Source organism: Delphinapterus leucas, chromosome 1, assembly GCF_059928025.1.
Source record: "Delphinapterus leucas isolate spDelLeu-1000000601 "Yukka" chromosome 1, BTC_Dleu_Yukka2, whole genome shotgun sequence".
Lineage (NCBI taxonomy): Eukaryota > Metazoa > Chordata > Mammalia > Artiodactyla > Monodontidae > Delphinapterus > Delphinapterus leucas.
Genome location: NC_143129.1, coordinates 116,337,155 through 116,358,561, shown reverse-complemented (window position 1 = coordinate 116,358,561; position 21,407 = coordinate 116,337,155). Strand labels below are relative to the sequence as shown.

The 21,407-nt window shown below is 41.2% G+C and overlaps 1 protein-coding gene across 10 annotated transcripts in view; it reads right to left on the bottom strand.

The window, feature by feature from the left end:
- SSX2IP (SSX family member 2 interacting protein) overlaps positions 1–16,737 on the bottom strand; it is a 46,998-nt gene extending 30,261 nt beyond the window's left edge. For 3 of the 10 annotated variants that reach the window (XM_022580950.3, XM_022580953.3, XM_022580957.3), the window contains exon 1: positions 16,598–16,732. The gene's annotated coding sequence lies outside the window, so the exon portion shown is untranslated. Of the gene's footprint in view, positions 1–2,124; positions 2,216–16,347; positions 16,486–16,597 lie in introns of those variants that run through there. The other 7 variants (XM_022580952.3, XM_022580955.3, XM_089920273.1 and 4 more) reach the window with 6 other exon arrangements.
- Between the last annotated feature and the right edge of the window lie 4,670 nt (positions 16,738–21,407).

Below are 21,407 nucleotides of genomic sequence, written 5' to 3'. Positions count from 1 at the left end.
GGGGCACGAACCCGTGTCCCCTGCATCGGCAGGCGGACTCTCAACCACTGCGCCGCCAGGGAAGCCCGATGCCTCCACTTTTTTACAGAGATAATGGAAGTAGTAACTATTTCTCCACCATAAAAAAAAAATCAAATGAAATTATAAACAGCAACTGGAAATTGGTTTCAAGGTCAGGGATAGGAAGAGGAGAGGTGAAGACTACAGGCAAACTGGAGAACACATGTCAACACTTTGGACAGCTGCTTCCCAGCCACAATAAATTGTGGCCAAAAAAGAAAGCAATTCCCGTGCTGATACATCTTTCCATTTTTTAAGAAATGTTGAAATTCTGGATTTCTATGTGACATCTCCCAATTTTTAAATATTAGACGCTAATTAAAAAGAGTAACTACGCAAGTTATCCAGTGGAAGGGGGAACAGCTGGAAGGGGGAGATCAGAGCACCACCTACGCTTTGATCTGAGAGGTGGCTACTTAGGCACACACAACAGGACGATTCATGAAGCTGTACACTTGACTGAATGGCAGTTATACCTCAAACACCACTACTGTTTAATAAGCCAAATAAAATGTGTCTTTAGGCCAGATCTGGACTGTAGATCAAGAGTTTACCACCTCTCTTCTGAATAGTTAAGACTGTGGGGAAATATTCACAATATAATGTTAAAGTGACATGAAATTTTTCATTCATTCAATACAATTTTAATTGTGCTGCTATGTGCCAGGCACACTTTTCTAGGCATAGGAGAAGCCCTGCTCTCAGGAAGTCCACATTCAGGTAGGGAAGAAACAGGTAACAAGTAAGCAATAAGTTACAGTAACATCACACTCAGAGTGATGACAATAAAGAAAATACAACACAGTAACGAGAGTATTAGGGTGGGGGGGTATCTAGATCCGTCAAGGAAGGCTGCGTAGAGATGCTGATATTTGAACTGAGAACTAAATGATACGGAATCAACTACAAGATGGTCAATGACCAGAGGAGTCCAGGTGGAGGAAACAGCATGTATAAAAACCCAAGATGGAAAGAACTTGGTACATATTAAAAATATACAAGTGGCCAGTAAGCCTGAAGCACAGTAAGCAAGAATAGATGTATAAAGCTGGATTTTCTCTAAACTGCAATGAAAAGCTCTTAAAGCAGTTTAGGCAGGAAAGCAACGTGATCTCTTTTTAGGCTTTAAAAAAGATCATTACGGCCACTCTATCTACCCTGTGAGATTATAGGTGGGCAATAGTGGGTGCTGACGAAACCAGGCGACTGCAACTTCTTGTTCGGGCAAGAAGACCAGTGTTGCACTATGTCTCGGACAGTGGAAGCAGAGACACATGGATAAATTAGGGATGTGTCCTGGAGACAGAACCTTCAGGACTTGCAGATGGATTGAAACAAGGACAAAAGAGAGATGACAAATAATTCCTAGATTACATAGCAACATAAAATATATACTCGTGCAAATGATTGTGTCATATAATACATTACGATGTCACACACACATGCACACAGAAGGGTATCTAGTTTGGCACTGATCTTTTGCTATTTTGCTACTCATGTGCCTTGAGAAGAGCACCTTGAACTCTTTGGCACTTCCCAGTGACCTTAAATGGGTACCTTCAGCAACAGGAAGAGCAGGATGAAGGTTGAATCTGCATCCAGAAAGACAAATGATCTTACTTTTGGTTTTCAGAGATATTAGCTATAAGCAAAACAGGACCCAAGGGACAATAAATCCAACTATTCTAACCCGGCTCTGCTTTGGGTAAGTTACTTAACCTCTCCAAGCCCTAGCTTCCTCACTGGTAAATTGCCATTATGCCCTAAAGATTAAGTGAGATAATGCACATAAAGTATTTAGCACACTGCCTGGCATATGGGACACACGTAATTAATATCAGTTGTTATCATCATCACTTAGACACAGATCTGACGGTTTGGTATAAATGACAGGATTCTAAAACCTGTAACAAAATGCATTGTTGCTCTTAATAAGGATTGAACATAAATCCTTAGAAGACCTGAGACAGACATCACTAGAAAATACAACAGTGTGCCTAAGTGCCTTTTCTCCTCATACAGAAAGATTATTAAACACAATATGTGTCTACTACATATCCATACTTTAAAACTGTAATTTAAGTCAGTTACTCTCAGTCTGTGAATTTAGTTCTCCAGCGTCTCCAGGTTTCACCAGTAAGTTGTTCCCCCTGTCCTGTAAAAAACAAAAACAAAAAAACCTTGCAAAATATTCAGGTCTAGTTAAATGCTCAAAGTGAAAACCAAAACTCCATTCTGAAGTGCTATGAAACAAAACTTAGGAGGAGTATATAATTTCACACCATTTAAAAAGTTTCTATGTATCCTCTTCTGTTCAATGAGGCACCAAATTACACACAATGAGGCTTGTGATAAAAGAAAAGTTACCCAACCAGTCTTTCTAAGAACAGAGACTTAAGACTCATCAATATGCATCCCAAAACCAAGAGACTAATTTAAGCAAAGTATTCTATTCTAGCTCAATCATAGCTAAAATTTCATTGATGAAGGTTACAAACTATTATGTTATATTAAAATAAGTCAATATTAATTTCAGAAGCAAAATAAGAAAGATAACAGAAGTATCTCTGCTTTGAATAAACCTAATACCATCACAAGTCCCTTTCAACTTGAAAGCTTTAAAAGCAGCCATGGAGGACTCCATTAAAGCTTGGTGCTGGAACACGGAATTAAGTTCCATACTTTATATAAAAATTATTATTATTACATATTACTCATGTCATAGCAAACCATTATATAGTGGACATGATTATCCACGACAAGTCATATAAAAAACAAGGTTGGTTATGCTAGCACTGTTACTATAGGTTCATCACAGAAGAAGAAAGGAAAACAGTTACCAGTTAATTGTGCTTTGGTTCAAGTAATCTGTAACCCCCAATTCTCTCAATATACCATTAATTAGAGTAGCTGCCCAAATTCCCAAAATAATGAGTGAACTTTATGAGCGAAACCTGAAGATTAAAGGATTTAAACAACCTGTAAAAGTCATTTCATTCATCCAAGATTGAAGGGGAACAATCTTCAAATAAATTAAAGGAAAAAAATCTATAAAGTAATCCATAAGTAAGAATTTTATCTCCTATTCGACACATCAGAAAGACACAGTTTTTTTCCCTCCTAGTGGATAACATGTATATAAGCATATAATAAACTTCCCTGTTCCAAGTATTTCTCTCAAGTACATTCCAGTAAATCTTCATAACAGAAAATCGTACTAATTCAGTAAAATTGCAATTACTTCAGTAAAAATGTTATCTCACTATTTCTGAAGAGCTACTTTGGCATGCCTCTATGTTGCTATAGGCCCCAAGTACAACGTCACATACTTGAGTGTAAAATAAGCAAGGGTACTCTCGTCTTTTCTGAGTAAAATGATTATGCTGAACTTAAGAATTACCGAGTAGCATTTTCTAGGTTAGGATCCTGACAGAAAATTGGGAAGCAGTGTGACATTTGAACATAATTATACTGTTTCTGAAAGAAAATGAAGATTTTAGTAAGTTTCAAAAAAAAAAAAAAATCTATCACTCTTCATGTCAAAGTATTTTCTTTCATGTGTATTTATCTATATTACAGACAGTAAACTTGAGCTCAGGGAAGTCAACAGGATTGCCTGAGGTCACACTTCTAATTGGTTGTGAAGCCTGGACACAAATCACAGTCTTCAAAAGTGTGCTTCTTTTCTCTCTACCATTCAACCTTTCAACACCGTACACACAATCAATTAATCTAGCTATGTTAAAAGTAGAATATAATAAAAGATTTCCATCAAGTTTCTTTAAAAGACTGAGTTCCTATAATTCATTCTAAATGATTCCACTAAGAACACACAATTCTTAAAGGACCTTACCTACTACTTAAATTGAGGTACACTTGTAAACTTCTCTGCTATGCCACAAACAATAGCTTTTTTCTCATTTATGATTACTTTGCTTTAAAAAGGCATAAAAACAACTCCCAGAAATGAGATCACTTCCACAGAAAGTTTAATGAGGGTGGAATTTACTCGTTTTACCATTTATTCCTAGAATAAATATTAAGACAACATCAAAACTAAGTTTACGGATCTTTAGCAAGAACATTTGTGATTCAGGTTAATTATACGTTTTTTTTCCAACAGAAAAGTTCCTTGCCTGGTTCTTCTTCTTCCTTCTACCCCAAAGATTCAGGGTTGCTCAATATATATTAACTGCTTATAGAATTTTGGGGCAGGCAGCCTTTAGGATGGCCCCAGTTATTCCTGTACACACCTTTAGGTTATTCTGCTCCTTGGGTGTGGGCTGCATTTCATGACTAGCTTCTAACAAACAGAATAAAGCAGAAGGGACTGGATTTCACTTCCAAATTAGGTTATAAAAAGGGCATGCCTTCCATTTGGGGTCATTTCTCACTCGCTGTATCTTAGATCCCTCCTTCCAGGGAAAGCAAGCTGTCACAGCTGTCATGTTGTGAGCAGCCCCATGAAAGGCTGATGTGGCAAGGAACCAATGTCTCCAGCCAGCAGCCAGTGAGGACCTGAGGCCGGCCAGGAGCCAGGCGAGTGAGTCTGGAAGTAGATCCTCCCCAGTCAAGCCTTGAGATGCCTGCAGTCTCGGTCAACACCTACGGGCAGCCTAGTGAGAGACCCTGAGCCACAGGCACCCAGCAAAGTGGCACCCAGATTCCCAATGGACAAAAATTGGGAGATAAAGTCCAGTTGTTTTAAGCTGCTAAACTCTGGAGTAATTTGTTATGCAGCAATAGATAACGTAAGTTTTTACATATATTTACATATATATATTACATTTCTGAGTCCCTTCCATAATTACATGTTTCTTGCTGAAACATAACTAAAGTGATACCATGCACTACAAAAGCAACCCATCAGGTATATGACAATGATATCATGCAGTATTACAACAACTCCCTCCATATTATTATAGCTGGATGTCTCCCAAACTAGTTTATGAACTTCTACAGGGTGGGGAATGTATTCATCTTTGTACACACAGCTCCTGAAACACAGCAGGCACTCAGCAGATGTTTATAAAATGAACTGAGTCCCACATACGGCACACTCACTCCAGCCTGTGTGCTCCACAGGTGCTTTCTTCTTTCACCTGCCCCTAAACTAACGCTTCTTCAAAGCACAGCTTACCCACCATCATCCCCTCCACACAGGCCATTAAACTCTATTCTCTAGGTCCTCCTTAGTTTATTTCATCTTTCCTGGTTAGACTCTTTAGTCACATTCTCCATTTCTATACCCGCCGCGCATCTTAATAGAATAATCAACAAATACCCAAGTAAATAACTGATGATAAATTAGCACATTCATTCCAGCAAGCAAAAGTGGATAAATGAAACAGCAATGGAAAAGATGCACAAGATGTGAGTCCTTTAGAGAAAAGTACTACTCTTCATCATCCCCCAAATCTCTCCTAACACTTCTACCCACAGAAAGAGAGCTTGGCAGAAACGTAAGTGATGTCTTGATTACAAGATTTCCTTCATACAGTACACTATTTTAAGTGTTCTTTTCAAGTTCACTTGAAGTTCAAACTTGAGAAGGCACAACTGCCTATCTAATCAGAATTCTAAAACAAACTTCAATCAAGTATCAGAAAATAATAGTTTTTTCATTATACAGGAAGGTAGTAACATGATACCATCTGGACTTCTAAATATTACACAGGATTTTTCACAAATAACCAACTAAAGTCTTTGCTAAACTCTCACAAAGTTAGAGTTACCCAACTGTTGGGTTAAGAAAATAAAATTGTTAGAACTTAATCTTTAAACATTAGTCCTTACAAATTCAGTCATAAAACTTAAGAATTTAGTTATCTGTGTACTTTAATAGATGTTATTATTCTCAAAAACCAAATACATTATGATTACTTAAAAAATTACCACCTTCTACTATAATTTTGTTCCGAAGGAGACTATAGCTTTCAATTCCATTACAAATACCTCTGCCATCTAATACAAAACCATTCGTCTATGCATCTCAGTACAGATAAATACTAAATTCAACCTCTTAGAACCTACTTTTTACAAATTTAAAATCCAAATGATTTCATCTGAGTGGCATAATAGTACAGATTTTTTTCCACAGAAATAAATTAAATTTTAACATATATCTGAATGGCTGAAACTGAACATCTGGTATCCCTCTAATCATCTACCCCCTTGCTGAGGCTGTGGCTCTGAGGAGGATTTACAGTTTGGGGAGCACAGTGCAAACCACGTGAGCCTCACAGGCCTGGGTCGGACAGGTCGTATCCTGACCGAGCTGGTTTCCTCACCTGGAAAACAGGGTGATACTATCTACTCTGTAGGGTGGTTACAGGTATTTAATGGGGTAAGGGGTGAAAAACCAAGTACAGAGTACCTAGGGGGCTGATCTAACAAACACGTGCCAGGTGCTGTTCTAAACGCTTTACATACTTCATGAAGGCAACCTTCACAACAACCCTACATGTTATCACATCATTTCCTTTTCAGAGATAAGGGAACTGAGGCACAGAAAGGTTAGATAATTTGCCCAAGGTCACGCAGCTGGCAAGTGGCAGAGCCAGGGGATATTCCCCATCCCACACTCCAGAGTCCATTCTCTTAACTTTCATGTGTTGCTGCTTCATGGATGAGAGGCCCAGGAGCAGTATCTCCTGCCACCACTCATGAGATCGTATCTCCCAGTTGGGCAAAGACTGCACAAAATAGTGTGAAGACGCAAATTGCGGCAAAATATTTCATGCGTTTCCCTTTGGGCTGAGGGATACAATCTCAGTGAAGCAGACCTGCACGTATGGCATGAAAAAAAATGTTATGAAAAACAAGAATAGTTTGATCACCACCTTTTGCTAAATCAAACTATCTAAATATATTTAGGAGAAAGGTGTGGAAAGGTTACAAACTGTTCCCAAGGACATTCCTGGGGAATGGGACGTTCGGGCGTAGTGAGAGGTGGGCCAGCGTTTTCACTTCTTCTACAGCACACCTTTATACCGCTGGAATGTTCTAGGGCACTTATTATTTTGTAAAACTTTTAGAGGCAGTGGATTCAGGCACAGTTACTAAGACAATGTGTATGGATGCACTGCCACCTCCATCCCAGACAGTAGCACCCCTGCCCTCTAAAAGTGGAAATATCAGTGTAGACAAATAATAAACATGCCCCCCATCGATCAATCACACTTCTAGCACCTAGCCCACCCCCGCCCTGTGTTCACACATACGAGTGGGCAAGGGTGCTGCAGCCTTCACACTGACCCTGGCCATGTCAGAGCATGTCTGTGGGGAGTCAGCCCATCAGGGAGGCTTCCCCCCCACTGATGCAAAGAGTGAAGATACAAGAGTACTGGCTGGCCTGGCAAAGGTGGACTCTTCCTCCAGCTCAGTTACAATCTAAACACAGTGCGAAGAAAGAAGAGGGAGGCTGACTTTGATTTATAACTATTAACATTCTTTTCAAAAAAGAATGCTCTCAATCTAGCAACCTTCTGTGACTCAAGCAGCTACTAAAGTGTGTTTCTCTGCTTCAGGAGCGCAGCTGGCGAAGTGAGACATTATGTTCTTAGAGCCTACGCCACACCGTCCGGCATTTCATTACACAATGACTTCTTCCTGCTCATGTTTTCATCTGTTCTGGTCTTGGCTCTCCAATTAAACTCATTTTTTCAGGGCACTTCCACCTCAGGGAAGCTGCACGAGGCTCTGAAAGAGCCCCAGACAAGAGCCAGGGACCACGGTTCCCACAGCCACTTCCATCATACACTGAGCAACCTTGAGCAGGCCATGATTTCTTTGGTTTTCAGTTTCCACATCTGTAAATTCAGGAGGTCAAGCTACATGATCTTTAAAGAATCTTCAGTTCTATTAATTACGATTTTTACATTTCTCATGGGACCTAATATGAGAATTGAATACAGCTATTTATATTAAAATTTTCTTCACATTTTTATAGCAGAATGTACACACACTGTCTTCACAACCACGTTTATCAAATGAGATTCTACCTAATTTTAAGAATAATTAAGCATAAACGATTTACTTGAAACAAGTAAATTTAAAGCATTTTACACATATTAACTGATTCAATAACTCAAATAATCATTTCACCCCACTACAGATGAGGAAACTGAAGTCCAGACAGCTTTCTTGCCCAAGGTCACATAGCTAGAATATGACAAAGTCAAGAATCAAACCATAAGAGTCCAGCACATTTAACTACACACCCTACTATCTTTATTGTAGGACAGGAAGGAATACACAATACGTGAGCTGCTTTTTCAAACCCAGCACACACACAGGTTCTTGCTTCTCTACCACCTCGCCTTGAGACTAAAGTATAATCCAATAGTATTATTCCAGTTGAGTAACTGGAATGTGAACTGTATAAAAGCAGACAAAATATTAAATGTTACAGAAATTCAAAAATTTTTTTGAAAAATCTAGTCAATATATAGAGCCCAAATTGCCAGGCTTTCCCCAAACTGCCATCCCTTCTCTTTGTGCTTCCAGAGCACTTTGCATTAACTCTGTAGTACAGATCTAACTGTAATGAAACTTCTCTCCTACCACCTAAGCTGCATTCCTGGTCAGCAAGCCTGTCAGCATATTGTTTGTACCCTGCTTTGGTGTGAGGTATCATAACTGACCCACTGTCAGTATGGAACCCAATAACGTTTGCTGAATGAATGTCAACTAAGTTCAATGATGTATTAGTGTGATGTATTCTACTGTAATATTATGACAAGAATCAACACTTTAGCCACGCTGTGACTTAGAAAGGCTTTCAAATGAGTCTTGAGTGATGCCAGCTTAGAGAAGCAGGAAGGCAATTAGATGTATCAATCAAGAGCATGATAATTTAGAGACAGTATACCAGCTTCAAATTCTTCCAGGGCAGAGGGAGGAATTGCAGCAATCATTCTTAAAAGAGGATTAAGAAAAAAAAAAAAAAAAAGCACATTAAGCTAACTTTGTAAAGTTGAAAGTCAGCTAAGAAGTCCAAATAAAATTTAAAAAACAATTGTCATTTATTGGTATTTCATTCTCAAAATTAGGTAAAAGGTAATGACATTTACTAAAGGCAATGGAAATAACAAAGAAACTAAACATAATTCATGAATCTGTTCTGTGATAATGTAATCATGTATCTGTAACAGTTTTTTCAATGATTTAGCCCAAATTCAATCACTGGTTATAGGCCTCAACAACAGCACCTGAGAACTTGTTAAAAATGCAAATTTTCAAGTCCCATTTCAGACCTACAGATTCAGAAACTTGGGGTGGGACCAAGAAATCACACACACACACACACACACACACACACACACACACACACACACACACAAAGTTCCTTAAATATTTCAAGCAATTCTAAATTCTACCCAGTCTGGCTATGAGGTATCAAGAGCCCTGGGGTTCTAGGCCTGACAACAGCCAACCCAGAGGTTAAGTTGTTTTGGGTCACAGAGTTCAAAGCCTCTGAGCCTCCCACTTAAAAGTAGAAAAACAGGCAGTTTTGGCCACAGTTTCAGAGGATGGATCCATGAAGCCATCCACAGATTTGCCAAGGATCAAGGACAGGGAATTAAGAACTTCTGTTCTAGCTAATTATGTGAAGCTGGTAGGAGAGAAGAACTGCTGCTCTGAGCCTTTAGTAGCTGCCAGATGTATTCACCAGCCACGTCACTCACCCTTACAACAGCCCTAGGAAGGAGTAGATATAACACTACTTTACTGATGGAAAAACATGAAGCTCAGGGAGGTTAGATACCTTACCCAGTTGCAAACCTGGAAGATAGAAAGGAAAACCCAGCTGTTTTCCCTGCAAGGTAAGAATAAAGATTAGGTACAGCCATACCTTGGAGATACTGTGGTTTGGTTCCAGATCACCACAATAGAGCAAGTCACACAAATTTTTTGGTTTCCCACTGCATATAAAAGTTATGTTTACATTACACTGTAGTTTATTACATGTACAATAACATTATGCCTGAAAAAAACGATGTACATGCCTTTCTTAAAAAATACTTCACTGCTAAAACATGTTAACCATCATCTGACAACACAGGGTTGCCCCAAACCTTCTATTTATCAAAAACAGAATAAAGTGAAGCATAATAAAAAGAGGTATGTCTGTATCTGATTCCAAAGCCTAACAAACCCCGGCCTCCTCTTGATACTCAAAAAGTGCCTGGAGGGACCTCCCTGGTGGCACAGTGGTTAAGAATCCGCCTGCCAATGCAGGGGACACGGGTTGATCCCTGGTCCAGGAAGATCCCACGTGCCGCGGAGCAACTAAGCCCGTGTGCCACAACTGCTGAGCCCGCGCTCTAGAGCCCCCAAACCACAACTACTGAGCCTGCGAGCCACAACTACTGAGCCCACATGCCACAACTACTGAAGCCCGTGTGCCCAGAGCTTGAGCTCCGCAACAAGAGAAGCCACCACAATTAGAAGCCCGCTCACCACAGCAGAGAGTGGCCCCCACTCGCCACAACTAGAGAAACTAGAGAAAGCCCATGTGCAGCAATGAAGACCCAATGCAGCCAGAAATAAATAAGTAAATAAATAAATAAATAATTTTTTTAAGTGCCTGGAGCAAATGATATAAATTCTCTGAGCCCATCTCCTCATTATAAAATAACACAGCTGATGATAGACTGTATTTATTGATGATTTCTAAAAAGTCTTCTTGCTTTTACATGCTAGATCCTACATAGGAGATTTCTAAAACTTGGATACAGAATACAAGCATACCACATTTTACTGTACTTTGCTTTACTGTGCTTTGCAGATACCGTGTTTACAGATTGAAGGTTTGTGGCAACTCTGCAACAAAAAAGTCTATCTGCACCGTTTTTCACAACAGTATTTGCTCACTTCATGTCTCTGTCCACATTTTGTTAATTCCTACAATATGTCAAACTTTTTCATTATTATTGTACTTGTACGGTGAACTGCAGTCAGTGATCCTTGATGTTACTACTGCAAAAGATTAGGATTCGCTGAAGACTCAGATAATAGCATTTTTTAGCAATAAACTATTTTTTAATTAATTAAGGTATGTACATTGTTTTTTAGCCATAATGCTACTGCATACTTAACAGACTATAATATAGTGTAAACATAACTTTTATATGCACTGAGAAACCAAAAAATTCATGTGACTCACTTTATTGCAATATTCACAAAACTGTAGTGGTCTGGAACCAAGCCCACTATTTCTCCGAGGGCACCTGTAGAAAGAATCATGCTGAAGGTGCCATCTTTTAGATAGGAAGCACAAACAACCAGATTACAATCAACTGGCAAAAGACTGACAAACTCAAGACTGTGTCCTCTATAACCTAAACTACTTTATAACCTAAACAATACGAACTCTCAGGTAAAAAGTACAGTCATCCCTCAGTTTCCAAAATGGATTGGTTTCAGGAGCCCCCGTGAATACCAACATCTGAGGCGGCTCAAGTCTCTTATATAAAATGACAGTACAGTACAATGAATACAGTCAGCCCTCCTTATCCACAGGTTTCACAGCCAAGGGTTCAACCAATCTGGGTTCAATTCAAATGACTGAATTCAATCCATGGTTGGTTGAGTCTGTGGATATGGAGGGCCGAGTGTATATGCAATGGCGGGTTACAAATATCTACTAGCCACTCATTAAACTCAATTCTTTTAGAACAATATTATTCTAGAAATCTCCTCCCACATTATGTTTCCAAAATAGGTCCCATTTTCAGCAGGTCTGGCCCAAAAATATTGTGGCACAGAGCAATTAATGGTCAGGGGTTGGCTGGCTAACTTAGCCAGTGACAATGAGGACAATGAAGGATGGATATGAAATACTTCACAAGTTGGGCCGACAAACATGGTGACAAGTATACAAAAGGGAGGCATTTATTCTCGCATATAAAAATCTGTCTTTGGTACTAGACAGATAACAGTGTCACACAGGTAAAGAGAACAGAGGACTAAGGTTACCAGTGGGTTTGGTTAAGTGAGTGGAGCTATAAAGCTCCATGTAGAACTCACTGGGCTTATATATGCCCTTATGAGACATTCAAATGGAGATAAACTCTAGGGCCTGGAGATCAAGACATCAGGGCAGATTTAGGAGTCATCAGCATACATGTGATAGCTGAATCTACACAGAAAAAGAGGGGCAGCAGAAAGAACCCTAAAGAACATCAACATGTAACAGGTGAGTGCAGGTGACCTAGATGTAGGAGATAAAAATCCAGGGGTGGGGGGAGTTTTAGGAAAGCCAAGGAAAATAGTTTTAAAGAGGAGGAAGTGATGAACAGCAACAAATGCCATAAAAAGGGCAAGAGCTAAATAGAACATTACATTGGATCTGGTAATTAGTGACTGTATGACAAAGCTGAGGGGTAAAAATGGAAATTGGATTTCAGAAAAGTGATCAGCAAATAAGAAAAGGAAATAATAAACAAAGGTCACTTGTTCGAGAAGCAGAGTTTAACAGAATATATTTAGCTTTTCTGAATGTAGAGGCTTTGCCTGATACTCAGGGATAGATCCATGAGTGATTCTTAAAAAAAAAAAAAAATCCTGTCTTTAAGTTAGTTCTTATTCAATTACAGCATTTTTATGTCAAATAGAACTATTAAGTGCTCAAAAGATGTAAAGTGTTTTTCCATGCACCGTTCTGGATATTAACGTGTTTTCTTATTCAATCCTTGCAAACCTATGAAGTAGGTATTACTATTCCTAATTTACAAATGAGACAACTAAGGCACAGAGAAGATACGGTACTTGCTGAGGTCTCATAGCTAGCAGTATGGTAGTCAAGCCCAAAATTTCACACAAAAGAGTAAGAGGGAGGGTGGGCAATGTGTGAAGTGAGGGTTAATAGATGAGAACTGTAAATGTTATAGTTAAGACTGTACTGACTGTTTAACCGGCCAAAGTTTAATATCTGTTCAAGAACTTATTTTCAATTTGAAAGAATTTGTGTCTTCTCTCATCTCAGAATCATACATTGCTAAGACCTGACATTTTTATGTCTCTTATGACACTCAGATTCAGCACTGCATTACAACTGTGTCATTTCTCCTACTGAACTGCAAGTTACTTGAAAATGGGAGTGTATCTTTTTTTTTTTTTTAAACATCTTTATTGGGGTATAATTGCTTTACAATGGTGTGTTAGTTTCTGCTTTATAACAAAGTGAATCAGTTATACATATACATATGTTAATGGGAGTGTATCTTATTTGTCTTTGTATCTCTATTCCCTCAATCGTAAAAGTAGAAGATACTAGACTTACTGCAGTAACCATTTCGCAGTATACACAAATATCAAATTATGTTGTACACCTGAAACTAATACACCGTTACATGTCAATTATACCACAATTATAAAAAGAAAGATTCTCAGTAAAGGTTGGTTGTATGAATAATCATTTCACTTTTCTGAAGTTTCTGGGGGCTTCAATAACATATTATTAAAGTTTTTAATCGCTGTGTAGGACTGCTGTGCCTCAGATATTACTTGGATCGTGTATGGACCACGCAATTTACTGATTTTGGTGGAAATACCCTTCTGAAGTAAAAATCAAATATAATTCCCCTGGATAAAACCCTTTAAAGATTCCCTATCACCTACTAGTCAAAGGTCATAGCCCTGCTCTCCAACCTTAACCTTAACCCACTCTACCTGGTCCCAACTACCAAACCACCTATACTTCTTCAATGGTCCATTGCAACATATGTGTTCACCGGGTGAACGTCTCCTCCTCCATCAAGACAACTGAAATTCTTTTTTTTAATCATCATTACTTTTTAAAAAAATTAATTCATTTATTTATTTTGGCTGTGTCGGGTCTTCATTGCTGCACGCGGGTTTCCTCTAGTTGCGGTTAGCAGGGGCTACTCTTTGTTGCGGTGTGCGGGCTTCTCATTGCGGTGGCTTCTCTTGTTGTGGAGCACGGACTCTAGGCGCACGGGCTTCCTAGCTGTGGCACAAGGGCTCAGTAGTTGTGGCGCACGGGCTTAGTTGCTCCACGGCATGTGGGATCCTCCCGGACCAGGGCTCAAACCCGTGTCCCCTGCATTGGCATGCGGATTCTTAACCACTGCGCCACCAGGGAAGTCCAGAAATTCTTTTTTAAAGCCTTCTCATATTCGCAATTTTCATTTTCGCTCTCTCCCTTACTATACTGTACATTTCCTAAAAACAAACTCCACAAGGCAACACTGATATTTTTCATCCTCAGATCTGGCAAGTAGAGGCTCAGTAAGTGTTTAATAAATGTTTATTAAAAGAGTAAATCATTGAAGCATAATTCAGTAAATCTGCAGGAACTATATAATACTGATCAATTATCAAAAGTAAAGATTTTAGGTAGCTTTCCACTACTGATAATGAATGGTGCACTTTTCTATTCTGTCTCATCCCCAAAACTCGTGAATTCAAGATAACTTGTACCTTCATCACCAGCTAATCATGAGCACCATCACCAAACACACAAAAGAGACCCAAGGACTACCAAAACCTCTTTATGACCCAGTCAAACCAATAAGGCATGTTTACAACTATTGGTAAAAGATATGAAAAAACATCACTTAAAAGGCTTTGGAAGTGCTCCAATTTAAGTGTGTGAAATGAATTAAAATGACACAATTCTGGGGCAGCATCTTTTTCATCTTTTTATCTCTAGGTGCATACCACATTGAAGGCACTCAAATATTTACCTTTATAAAACCTGAGACACAGCTAGCTTGGTCAAAGAGAAGCTATGTCAGGTTTTCAGACAGCCCAAGAATATAATGTGTCAGCCTTGAGGCCTTAGGCAAATCATCTGAACTGTTAACATTTTCTTTTTCTCATACACTGCCTCAGCATGTCTGGAACGCAATGTGCTTTAACAAGTCCTGTCACAAGGCACAATGTGTTAGGAGGAGATCTTCACATTTCGTCCTAGAATAACTAAGTCTTCACAGTTATCTTCAAGCTGCTTCACCCATGTTACTTAATCCTGGGCCTTTATTATCTTCATTGTACAGATGGGGGAAGGAAGGACATAAAATGACTTGGCTGAAGAGGTCCACCAAGCCACCAAAAGAGCCTTCATTTTAACTATAAGTTCCTCATCCTCTCGTCACAGAACCGTTTTGTTTGAGAAACTTTCACTGACAGCAGGCAGAAGAGAGCATCAAACTAGTTACTAGCTTTTACTTGTTTAATTTGAATGAATAACCAAAGCTCCCTAGACCTGTAGGTCACGATAGCTCTAGGACAGGAGATTTGATGGATTAAGTTTTGCTGACTGAATCCAAATTCGTAAATCTACCTCAAACTCCTAAATTTCGAGATAGCTTGACCTAAACTTTAAAGGCATTTTTTTTTTCTCTGTCCAGATCTCTAATTTTTTCAAATTTTGCTCAGTCCCCTAAATGTGTCAAGTCATACCTACCTTTTCAGTTCAGGATCAAGGCTACCAGAATTTTCTCCTACTTAAACAGTAAACCAATCCCTCCTGAATCATGAAGGATTCCAAGGCTCCCATCAATCACAGCCAACTCTAGATCTAGACTCTAATCTGAACTGTTAGGGGAGCCCAGCAATTTCGAATTCCAGGCAGCCCCTCTTACACCACCGAACCACCCTTGGGAGGAGTGCCTCTTCTAATCGTCACCCCATTATGGGGTCCAGAAAAGGGATATGTCAATAGTCTCAGATTCAACAAAAACTATTATCCCCGTTGCAAGTAATGATAACTTGGCAATCACAACTACGGACCTTGAAATGGGGTAATAACTTAAAGATCCCCACATTATATAAACGTGCTGAGAACAAATTATTTAGCAGATTCCATTTCCTGGGCCCAAGTGACTTGCATAACTGGGCGATCAGCATAGGCTCGAAAGAGAGCGGGGAGCTCACAATTCAGTTTACTGTACTTTACCACAGAATTCTACACCAAAATATTCTCACACATGCCTGCCTGTAGATGATGTAAATTCTTCCCCAGGTCTTTTAACTAGACCGCTGGCGGGGTTCTCTTCCTCTGCAGTGGCCACGGGCCACCAGCAACTCATTCTAACGGCTGTCCCCTGCGGCTCGAGCTAACAATCCCCCAAGCCCGCGAGTCCCGCAGCCTCTGCTAAGCGGACACCTCAGCCCCAAACTGGCCATCCCCTCCTCCCCCACGTCCCCGCGTCGCTCGTCATCCCACGCCAAGCGCCACCCTCTCTCCATCCCCGATAGGATTTGGGGCTTAGCGCTGCGACCGCCAGCGGGAGCTGTCCCCGAGCTGGCACCTACCTCCCACCTCCTCCTCCTCCAGGCGCGGCCGGGGGTCACCGCTCGCCTTCCTCCTCCAACGGCCCCAACGGCCACGCCGAGCCTCCCGCAGAGAAGCGGGGCGCCGCGCCAGGTGCCGGTGCTCACCTCCGCGCCCTCCCGCCCGCCCCCCGCCCGCCTGCCCCTGGCCCCAGGCCCCAGGCCCCGCCGGCACCGTCGCCCCTCCCCGGGCGAGCGCGTCACAATCCCCAGCGCGGGGCGAGGCTCTCACCGTCACGGCCCCCGGGTGCGGCGGAGACGCACCGATCAGCGTCCTAAACCTGCTCGCGCAGCCCCGAGGGCCCGCACAGGCGCCGCGGCACGCAGCGCCCGGGCCGGCGGCCCCGCCTCCACCTCCAGCTCCCGCCTTCCCCGCCTCCGGCCGGGCTCCGCCTCTCCCCTCGCTGCAGCCTCCAGAACTCTGCAGGTTTGCAAGGTTCCCACCCCGCCCCCGCGTCGCCGGCGCCGCAGGCCAGCCTCCTCCCATTGGCTCCGCCAGTTGCTAGGCGATGAACAACCGCGGCCTGCATTGGTCCGGTGGGGGCCCCTGAGTCTCCTCCCCACCTCCAAAAAAACCCGGAGAAAAAGAAAACCTTATCCCTAGAGCCCAAGCGGGATGCTGGCGCAGCTGCAGCTGCGGCACCTGTTACGCCCTGTGATTCACCCTGCCGGGCCCTGCTCCCCACCCCCTCCTCACGCCCGCGGAGCTCGGGGCCCAAAGCTTCGTGGGGCTGGGGGCGGGGTGGGGAAGTCGTGTCTGTTTTAAAGCACGTGTTCCGAGCCCCGGTGAACCCCAGCACCCACCCTAGGAGCAAAGGTGGAGCGCCCAGAAAAGCCACGTGTGCTTGCAAAAGTGGGGAAATAAACCAAACAACAGCCGGTACCCAGAATTAGGTCAGGCCTAGGGGAAGGGAGGTTCAAGCGCCGGGAGACGAGAATACCAAGGAGAAAGTTCATGTAAAATTAGGACAAGAAATGGACCTAGGCGGAAGACAGCGGAAAGACTAAGAAAAGGCACTTGTGAACTAGACGTTTATGCAAAAAAGTCCCACACTCACTGATCAAAATATGCGCAAAGAAAATGTATGCCTGCTACACCCGTAGCCGAGGTCATGCAGGCTCCTCCCCTGTTCCACGGCAGCCTAAAATTCTCCAGGGAAGATGAGAGGCCAGAGAAAGGAAAGAGATCAGATGGAGAAATCGCAGGCATATGAGTTGAGTTATAAACACAAGATGTACTTGGATAGATTTTTTTTAAAGTGAAGCCAAGAAATTTACTCAAGAAAGGAAAAACAGGTTTGGTATTTTAAGGAGGCTCCTGAGAGCACTTTGAAACCAAAATAGTATGAGAGAAGGACAAGAAATATTAACACTGAAGAACAAGGGAGAGAGGAGTGCCCCCTTCCAATTTACACACACATATCCCCATTCCTGAATGAAAGATCAAGGCGAGAAAATGAACATGCCATGGCGACAACTTCAGAAACCAAGGTAATTCTCCTGTTTGCCTTTGGCCTAAGCGATCAGGAGGCCTGGATTGATGCTGTTAAGCATAAGTGAATGACAGCGGAATCGCCAGTTAGGGCCCTCATTGTAAGGACGCTATTACCGCAGCCTGGTAGGGAGGAAAGCCAGTTATTACCAATAATTACCTTAATCGCTAACCCAGACAACTGATGGGAGTAAAGGGGGTTACACCTGCTCCCGAGAGGGGTTTTGAAATTTCAACTGTCCATCCCCCAAAATCCCACACCCCTTCCCATCTTAAGAAGCAACTTAGTGTGACAGTTTGAAGTAACACTTCCAGGTTCATTTTGACCATTTTAACCTCCTCACAGTCAAAAAAGCGAGAGCTCACTCTCCGATTAGCTAGAAGCTTTGAGATCGGTTGATTCGATACGCAGCGTCTGGCACTCCCTGTTGTGACCTAGCCACTTACATTGCAGGATTTTAAGAAGGCTTGGCTCAGGCAGAGGTGAGCTCAGGGAAGTTCGGCTCCGCCCCCAGCCGCAAGGATGAATCAGAGCTGTCTGATTAAACTAGTGCTTTAGAATCTTTTGCTCTACTCCTAAAAATTTTTGAGGGCCCCAAAGAGCTTTTGTTTATGTGGGTTATATCTATTGATATTTACTATGCTAGAAATTAAAACTGAGAAATTTAAAAATATTTATTTTAAAATAATAATAATTACATCTTATCATAAATAGCAAATTTTTATGGAAAATAACTATATTTCCCCCTAACATAGTAAAAAGAATCATAGTATTTTAAAAATTTGCAAATATCTTTTAGTGTCTGGCTTAGTGGAAGGCAATTGGATCTTCAAATCTGCTGCATTTAATCTATTGCACTATTTCAGGTAGCCTTTGGAAAACTCCACTGTACACTCAGAATAGGAGAAAAAAAAAGGCAAATAACATTTTAGTATTATAACAATAGTTTTGACCTTGCAAACTCCCTGAAAGTGTCTTGGGGATCACCTCCTAAAATCCCCTTGCCCCCCCACCCTTTCTCCAATTAATACTTTGAGAGCCACTGGTCTAGATGGGTCTTGATACTTCATCCCCCTTTATCAATGACTGGTTTAGGAGCTAAGCATGCGACCTAATTCTGGTGAGTACATAATGGGAAGTGGGGGGAAGGGGACTTCAGGGGAAGGGTTTTATCCCTGAGAGCCCCTAAGAAGTCTTTTCTTTACTTCTTGCCTTGGCCATCCTCCAGTAAGCAAGACATGTTTGGAGCTGTGGTGGCACATCCCGTAACAATGAGCAAGAAAAATACAGGAAAGGTAACCCAGAACCTAGAAGTCACTAAGTGGCTAAGTTAACCTACCCTGGCTCTGCAAACCTCCAGACTGCTCACATATGAGATAGCAAGTGGCCTATCACCTAAGCCATTTGGGGTCAGGTATTTGGTTACTTGCAGCCAAGAAGATCCTGACTAATGTACAGGACAAGATAAAGAGTCTGGCTACAGCCTGAAAATAGTCTAAGGACGCTTTTTGGCCCAGAGGTAAAGGAATTGACTTAATAGAACTTTGCTATGGTAAAGGAAATAAAGGGGAAAGACACAATCTAGAATGTTTTTTAATGCTTAACTGTGCCTACTTTCCCCCCTTCTAGCAAAATTAAGGGGATGTGACTATCAAGTGTTGCTGTTTTCCAAAACACATCAAAATTTCCACCTTGCTCCTCTGTAGTCTATATCACAGTGGTCAGAGTAATTCTTTAAAAATATAATTCATATCATGACGACTTTCTGTTTTGATTCCCCCCAGCCAGTGTTAAAGCCAAATTTCTTTCCGTGGCTACAAGTTTCTTATGACCTGCCCTCCGTCTCCTTACCTATCTGACCTCATATCCTACAGCTCTCTCCATTAGCCACTGTTCTTCGTTCTTGCCAGGCACTTTCCTGCCTCAGGACCTTTGCACTATTCCCTCTGTTTGAATGTTCTTCCTCTTAAAATCTATATTACTTATCTCTCCCCTTTCAAATCTAACCAGTCACCCTCTTGTGAGGCCCAAGCTAACAACATTATTTAAAACTGGAACCCCCTCCAGCTTCCTAAATATCTCTTACCTTGCTCTTATGTAATCTTCAACCATAGTACAGAGTTTACATTTTTTTTTCATTTGTTATTTGTTTAGTCCATTTCCCTTTACTAGAATGTAAGCCCAACAGGGACAGAGATTTTGTTTGATTGTTCACTGATGTATGCCCAGTGTCTAAAACAGTGCCTGGTACTTAGTGATTGGTGCTCAATACTTATTTGTGAATAAATGAATATAACTTCAAATGGATGTTTTTCATTTCAAATAAATCACTTTGGCAGGCTATATACATGTTCCCATGATGCTGCTCACAAGTATCACATTAGGAGACACTGAATTTTTGAAAGGAATTCTCTCTTTGAGAAAAAATCTGATTTTTGGAATGATCCAAAAGTTATTCAGAGCCAAATCTGATGAACACATTCTGGAGTCATGTTCAAATGCCAAAACCTGTGTTTTCCAACTAAGTTCCTGCATTTGGGTGGATAGGGAAAGGTCAATAAACAAGATGTGTTTGATTTTCTAAGACAGTAAAGTGACTGTGAACATAATTTCAAAGAGGAGTTCTAAAAATACACACTAATAACACGTTGAAGGAAAAGTATACATGTATTTTAAACTCTCTATGTTTGTGTGTATGTGTGAATGAATCTCTTCCAACCTGTCTGCGGTCTTCCATTCTTGCCCCTACTTTTTTTTCAAAAATGAAGATCGGATCCTCTCTGCTGCCCGCCCCCCCATCTTCAATTAAGAATCTTTCATGGCCTTTCATTGTATTTAGCATGAAATTGAACTTCCTACCCAGTCATGCATGCATGATCTGGCCCCTATACCCCTCTTAGAACTCTTACTTTGGTTATGCAAAGTGCCAGCCATAGTGGCCCCCTTTTTTCTCCTCTGGTCCTTTGAACCTGCCATTCACTCTGCTGCAAGGCTCTTCCAAGAAGGTTTCAAGACTCGGATTCGTTTTCGTCATTCAGATCCCACTTCCATATGTAAAGCAACCTCCCCATGTCTGGTTTATTTGTCTACTTGTTTGCTTACTTATGGCCTGTCTCCTCCCACTAGAATGTAATCCCCCTGAAGGCAGGGACCTTGTTGGTCATGTTTGCCTCTGTAGTCCCAGCCCCTTCATGCCTTCCCTGGAGGGTTGCTAACCATACTGTTAATAGTAAGATTGCTTTACATTTTATTATCTTCGGTGACTTATGAATTTTTATAAGTATGTATTATTATAATTTTAAAATATTTTAATTTTGCTGAAATAAATAGGCTCTGATTTTAATACATGTAGTAAGTTAATAATCCACCCCCTATTTACTCATATGTGTTCCTCAGAAACCAGTGTTTCAAATACCCCAGCAAACATTCAGGTCACACTGCTTCTAATACCATGTATATTCAAATCTGGATAATAATGGGCCAACTTAGAAAGGCTTTCTGCTGTAATTCATACCATCTGGATTATTTCAATAGCAGCAACAATTTCTG